Source organism: Cupressus sempervirens, chromosome 5 (genome assembly GCF_028749045.1).
Source record: "Cupressus sempervirens isolate cs-2001-9-10 chromosome 5, ASM2874904v1, whole genome shotgun sequence".
In the NCBI taxonomy this organism is placed as follows: Eukaryota; Viridiplantae; Streptophyta; class Pinopsida; order Cupressales; family Cupressaceae; genus Cupressus; species Cupressus sempervirens.
This window is the reverse complement of record NC_143122.1, coordinates 356,148,628-356,156,258: the sequence shown is the minus strand read 5'-3', so window position 1 is coordinate 356,156,258 and position 7,631 is coordinate 356,148,628. Positions and strand designations below refer to the sequence as shown.

At 32.4% G+C, this 7,631-nt stretch overlaps 1 long non-coding RNA gene across 1 annotated transcript; it reads left to right on the top strand.

Annotated features, from left to right (window-relative positions):
- Positions 1-539: 539 nt before the first annotated feature.
- On the top strand, positions 540-1,680 carry LOC149556200 (uncharacterized). Its single transcript, XR_016352335.1, has 2 exons — positions 540-671; positions 833-1,680. It is a non-coding gene; the product is annotated as an uncharacterized LOC149556200 (long non-coding RNA).
- The last annotated feature ends 5,951 nt before the right edge of the window (positions 1,681-7,631 follow it).

Sequence of the window (7,631 nt, the reverse complement as noted above, 5' to 3'; positions counted from 1 at the left end):
ATTATTCAATTTTATAACTAATACAATATCTATCTTTAAAAAATTTCTTTCTATTCAATGTTGTTTTATTTAAGTTAATTTAATACCTCTAGTGATAATTAGTTCAAATTATAAATATACATTATTTACCAAAATTGTAAATAAAGTTTGTATTTTGAAGAAAATGAAAATTAAAAAAAAAAAGTAAAAGGATAAATACGTATTTAAAATAAACTGTATTGCCATATCATTTAGTTTCATTTGAGATCCATTTCCCTTACAACTGTGGAGACGTCATTGTACAGCTCTGAAGCATATCATTCACTATATGTGAGGTCAATTAGTTAAGCTTTAGAGATTTTTGTCATGATAAAAGATTTAACGTTTTTTAAATGTTCCACAAGCCGAAAAGCATATCTTAGGTTATATTGCATGAAAAACAGGGGCGGCTTCTCGAAAAAAATAGGGGCCAAACCTTCAAGATAAGGCCACTTTTCTTGATGAGGAAAAAGATTTGTACTATATTGTTACTTATTCATCATATTTCAACCATAGCAAACATCGAAGATCAATTTGTAGCTTTGACGGCCAAGCTTATTATTATTATTATTGATTGAAAACACAGGTATCAACAATCGTTGAAAATACTGAAATGATTATCTTTCACCAAGAACAAAATCTCCTTTTCAAAGGTGGGACTAAAGCTTTTCGAAAAGAAGACATGAAGGATGATGATGCTTGTAGATAACATATTATCTCTTTATAATACTTTGAAAAGATCTCGATTCTTTATATTCGTTCCTCCTTCAAAATCTCAATAAATTGCTCTGAACAAATAAATGTTTTCTTGCAGGTTTTGGTCCAATACATCAGGAGCTATGCATTGTCAAGCGTTGAAAGAGAGTTGTTTTCTTCTCCCCTCAAAGGCTTCCTCAATTCTAAGAAGAGTTGTAAAATATTTTCTTTTCTTATGGATTGGGAAAACCCTGGGGGGGATGAGAAAGCTGCTTTCTCTGATATTTATTCACTTCATCAATGGTGTTCTCTTCCCCATGCGAAGGCTAAAGATGTAAGAAAATTTGGTTTCTGATCATTTTAGGGTTTATTTGGTAATAAATTGTGTCAAGTTTTCATGGAAGGATCTCGATGCATTGAAGTGTCGTGCCATCACACTTGGCTTTAGGAACATTTGTCTTACATTATTCCTCTTACTGAATACTAGCAAGGCCTATTTTCCAATTAAAATGAGTAGAAGGGCACCTTATTTTATATGTGGCTTTCGATCTATTCTATTTTCGAGATGGGTAGGAAAAACTTCTCCACTTCAAAGTTTTACTTTGCACAAAGAAAGTGAATAGTTCAGAAGTAAGAGAACTCTCTGCACTTTGTTGGGTATGCTGGATCTTTCCATATTGTTAATAATTTTGTATTTTACGGATATTTTAAACACTGATGAATGCAAGGGAAAGCACCTAATGTAGGGTTTAACTATATATTTGTTCATGGAAGGGAGGTGGAGATGTACAGACAAGAGGATAAGAAAATATTGAGCATACTCATATAGAATATGAAGAAGGGAGGAAGAGATGTAGACAAAAGAGGAGAAGAAAATATTAAAGCATACTCATATAGAAGGAAGATATAAACGAAGATAATTCAATAACGTTATATTTTATATATGCAATCTGCTATATTATCGCATGGCTAATCTTGTAGTCAGTGTAGTCTCTGTAATCAGAAAATTTCAAGTGCTAATTGTGGGTAGCTTTTCCAATTACTATATGTTCTAACATGCAAAAATATCTAGGTTTTAGTTATTTATTTTATTTATTGTTTAAAAAAATCATGTTTATTTAATGATATCCATACTAGAGTCGCAAGCAATAGAAGTAAAACTGATCATCTTATTTATTATAAATCTTAAAATAATAAGAAAAGAGGAGTATAGAATAAAGTTAGATTCATTTATTTTAGTTGTATTAAAATCAAGTGTTTTTATAATGTATTTCAATGGAAACATAAGAAAAAAAAACATAAGTTGAATTTTTTTTGTGCTCTTTCACAAGTTTGTTGGTTTCTCCCAATAAATAACCTAACAAAATGTCTAACTTTTCTTTTATTACTTTATGACTTACAGATAATGTAGCCTGAAATCGTATATGCATTAACTTGGGATTCCAAAAAATTCAAGATTTGAGATGTATTTATTTCAAAAAAAAAAAAAAATTCTTTTCTAATTAGTAAGGGGTTAATTTTTCCAGGTTTTAAATTTTTATAACTTAACAAGAAAAATATGGTCTGGTACATTCCATTGGCCCTTCTCTTTAGAACTTTCTATTCCTTACTTTCTTCGGCAAGCAGCAAGATTATCTTTCTTATCTCTCTAACTCCCTTTCTCCATCTCCTCTACCCCTCAACATCCATGTGAAGATATTTAGTCATCAACAAGCTTGAAGATCTTCTCAAGAGTGGAAAATAGAAGTGGATCTTTATGTGAGTGATTGTTGACCTTAAAAACGACGATCAACTAGCAGGCAGTGGCAACCTACCTATTGCCTATCTTGGAAGTGTGGCTCAGTTTAATAAAATAGGTCACCCACCCACTGTAGTTTCAAAATACAAAAGTGAAGATATATGATGATGTTGGAAATCTGATTGGTGTTAGAGAGGAAACAAGAGATAATTTATTCTATTTTGATAATATTGAGAATACATGTTTGATTGCAAAAATTGAATATATTTGGTTTTGTCACAAGAGGTTATGTCATGTGAATCTTGATAACATTATCAAGTTTAGTTAAAATAGAGGAGAAAGAGGTTTACCAACCTTATCTAAATCTGATAAAGTGATGTTTAAGCATTGTCAAATCAGTTACATGACTAAGTCTAGTTTCAAAAGTAAGTCTTACTTGTGTAATGATGTATTATAGTTGGTTCACACTGATTTATATGGTCCTATGAAAGTACAAAGCTACTATGGTGATAAATATTATTATAGTTGGTTCATACTGATTTATGTGGTCCTATGAAAGTGCAAAGCTACTACGGTGATAGATATTTTATCTTAATATGATGATTTGAAAATACTCAAATGGTATAAGGCTAGAGTTGAAAAAAAATATTGGCAAGTCATTTATATGTTTGAGATGTGACACAAGACAAGAATTTATGCTTGATGAGTTTACTATCTTTTTTAATGAGAATGGAAACAAGAGACAATTTTGAACACCAATGACACCACAATAGAATGATATAGATGAAAGAAGAAATAGATCTATTGTTGATTGTGCTAGAACATTATTGATTGATGAGGTTGCACAAATATAGTGAAGAGAGGCTATCAATATCATTGTCTATACATTGAACTAAGTACAATTGATTAAGGGAAAAAAATACAACCTTAAGAACTCTAGTATGGACATACAGTGATTGTAAGTTATTTTAAAATATTTGGAATTAAGTGCTATATTCCAAAAAATGCTAGAAGTGGAAAATTGGATTGAAAAAGTGCTGAAGGAATATTTTTAGATTATTCTAGTAGGAACAAGGTATATGAATGTTTGAAGAAGGGTACTAACACAATGAAAAAAAGTGCAAATGTGATGGTTGATGAGCTTACAAAAAATAATGATAAGGAGAGAATGGAAGAACCTAATGATTATTACATGTTTGTCAATGTATGAGAAGGATAACCTAGTACCTTACCTAAGAAATAATCAATAGTCACGAGAAACAACACATAATACCTAAAGCAATAGAAACATGCCACTAAGATACCCGTTGAGCCTCCACCAAGAGTAGAAAATTTTGAACAATAGTTAATTGAGCATATATTAGCTAAGTACATCAAAATGAACCATTTAACAAGAAAAATAATTGGAGACAAGGATATTGGTCATGACAATAAGTAAGTTGAAAGATAATATATGCTTGATTGGTGAATTTGATAAAAGAATAGTGAGATATGCTTTGGAAAATGAGTATTGGATTAATGCTATGAATGAAGAGATTGAAAAAATAAAGAATGTGATTGGTAATAAGTAGATTTTTAGAAATAAGTTGAATAAGAATGGAGTTACAACAAACAAAGAAGAGTTAGTATGCAAATTATATGTTAAGGTAGAAGGAATTAACTATGGAAAAACACTTGCTCATGTTGTTAGACTAGAAGGAACTTAAGAAGATTACTTGCATATGCTACTTTTAAGGGATTGAAATTGTATCAACTTTAGCATGGTTTTAGAGCTCCAAATCTTCATGTCCCTATTTTATTCTTGAGAGTTTTGGTGTTGGTTTTTAGATATAATCTTTCAAAGTTTTGTATTCGATCTAGAGGGACTTATTTTTAGGAACACTTTGAGCCCAAACAGACATCGTTGTTGAGCTTAAAGCACCTTAAAACCCCTTTTCCCGTATTAAAACTATCTTCTTCGAGCAAAGTTGGAAACTATGAAAATTTGTTTTTGCACCCACATAGTAAGACTTAGACACCCAAAATGAGGCAAAGATTTTTAATTTTTTGAATTTTTTTTGGTTAAAAAAAATTATGCCCATATTTTTTTGGGCGTCATTAATGGTCAGTGACCTTGAGACGATCCAATTTTTCTTGTTGGAGCACACGCTTCAATACCCATGTTGGCATTTTTAATTGAAGCATTTTGGAACCCAGACTCTCTATATTGAGTGAACCCTGTGCTTTATGTTCAGGCCCTATTTGCAGCTTGGCATACACGCCACTAGATCTGACATGGCTGATTCCTCTGACATGTCATTGCCATCATTTTTGAAATCTCTGAGCTATTTTTTGGGGCCCCTGCTTATCATATCCATAGACACACCTCTTCCTTGGCTAGCCTGTCTCATGTCCTTGGACAATACGACCGTGCATTCATTTGGGTCCTTGCTAATGGGACTCTCCTCCAAAAATTCAAGCACACCATTTATTTAGACTATAGGCATATTTATTTTACAAGGATTACGGGCACAATTTTTGAAGAAGGGAGAAAGTTCCAGTAAGTTGACACGGTGGCATGATTTTCAGAGTCGATGTCGTAATCTACCATATGCGCATGTTTAGTTTGGATTTTGGTACAAAAAATTTCAAGGCCCCTACGAGCCTGATTTTTGTGACCCCACCTCGAGCCACCCACCACATTTCCTTACCACCCTGGTGACATGTTTTTGTAGGAAATGATCATATTTCTTGATGGTCCTAAGGCCACCTAAGCTAAGCCCATCATGGGATTATTCACCCTATTTGCATTATTTTTGCAGGGTCCACATCTTTAACTCATCTTTGGGACCCCGTAATGTTTGGGTTCCTAGTCTCACCTATGTCTATTGTGTTGCTTTGACATTTTACCCAACTTCTTTAGGCTTTGTTTCGGCCATTCATGTAGGACTTTGGCCCCACAAGAGACAACACATCCAAGAGCTATACTCCACTAGTTGCATGTGGCTTATTTAGAGACCTTGATTCTTTCCAAGCCATTAACTAGCCCTACCTATGTAACAATGGTATTCAAAATTATAGGGTGCTTTTTGCAAATTAGCATTTTTTCCCATTTAATTTTTTTGTTTTTTTGGGTTAAGTTAGTTTCCAGTTTTTTAAGGAATTTTTTCCTTTCAAATAATGCTTTTTGTGTGAGAGGTTTTGGCGACTTCTAGTGGTCTTCTTGCACCATAGGTTGTTTAGAGATTCTTTCTAAATTCTTTTTTAGCACATCAGTTATTTTTACTAGCTTCAACTTATTTTTTCTAGGTAGTCTATTTTTTTAAGAGATGGTACTTCTTTTATGTAATATACTATTTTTTTTTGGTGAAGTCATTTTTTAGGCATTTTTCCTCTTGACGACTATTTGACTATCAAATTTATGCCCATCATTCCCTAATGTCTATGTCATGTCAGTACTACATCATCAAGCTATTTTTCCCTCTCTACTTTGTTTGGACCTACCCTCACCTTTTCACTATTATGTTGTGCATATAGACTCTATTTTTCACAAACAAGATATCATCAAAATGATGGTCCAAAGAATTTCATAGTGGTATAGGTAATTTTCAATTTTGACATTTTTCTATTTCTTTTTTTCACTCTCAAAGTTAGGAGTTCTATTTTACACTTTGAAAGACATATCTTGAGCATTTGATCTCTGATCTTGGAATTCTTTATATCATTGCAAGGGTCCTTTAGAGCTCTTTCCATTAATGCTAGTTGTTTTTCCAAATTTTGCTCTAGAAACACTCTTTTCATTTGTTTTCATTTTTTTTATTCTAGGGGATATTTTAGTTTTTTCTGGTCTAGGTATCAATTTTGTTGCTTCAAATGATTCATCATGTGTTGTACTATCTATTGTATCAATTTTATGTCTCTTTTGGTGTTTGTAGACATCTATTGTATGTATTTTTGCAAATTCATTGAGATAAAGTGCCATATTTCATATGTATTTTTATTTCAGTTAGTGTGCATTGTTTTGTATTCTGATTCAAGCATTTCCATATCAAGTCACTCATAGACACTAATGTATTCTTGGGATTCATCATATCTTGTCGGCCTTATTATACATTCACTACTTTGATTAAAGTGTCATAGGGGGATTGATATTTTGCCTTTATTTTCCATCTTCCTTTCTCTAGTGAATTTTCCTTATATGACATTAGCCTCATGGCGTGTCTGAGATTGATCACCTCAGTACACACATACGTATTGTTTTGTGCATCTTGAGTATGGTTCCTTGGCATGTAATTCTTTTGGCCCACTTTTCTAGTTGCATGTCTCCTCACCCTTTTTTTCATTAGGGGGGTTCTTCTATTGTTTATTAGTTTTCCTTGGTTTGATAGAGTGAGCTATGTATTCAATATTTGTTCCTATATACTATGTGGATACATTGGTTGGGTATCTATTCATTTTAGTGAGATGGATCATTTACCATATATACACTCTCCTTTTCATTCCTCCTTTGGATGCATCCTTCCATGTCTGATTGATCAAATCTTTAGGGTTTGGTATTTTAAGCCATCTAGTTCTTTGAGTTCACTTGTTTTCCTTTGTGTGCCTCCTTATTTGACTGGTGTCTTCTAAGAGAACTCATGCAAATTATATTCTTCTCTACCTAGTCAGGTTCTATTTTAGTAGAGGTTCTTCATATCAACAATAACTTTTGAAAGAGTTTTGTAACTTCTACATGCTTCAGTTGCATTCTTCATGATGATTTAGTTTTTTCCTTTCTTCTAGGACATTCTGTACTCCTTCAGTCCTTCACCAGTTCTTTCAACTTTCTTTCAATTTCTTCTTTGAGTAGGCTTTTTCCCATGTGGTTTTCTCTATTTCTCCTCTTTATAGAGATTTAGTTGTGCTTGGTTGCCTCATTAGGCATTGTTTTGATGACCCTAATATACTTTTACTAGTAGTTGCTAGGTCTTTAGCTACTCCCTAAGTTTATCTTAAGGGGGGTGTTAGAGTAATTACATATTTTCTAATTAGCTCTTTTTTACTTAAGATAAGTATTATGCATATAAAAATTAATTCTTTATTAATTATTATCATACAACTTTTGTTTTACCTTTGAGAATTTTGATCTCCTTTTTAAGGATTGATCTCTTTGTAACATTCATTCACTTGCAATGTCACCTGTATGCATTTGGGAATTCCA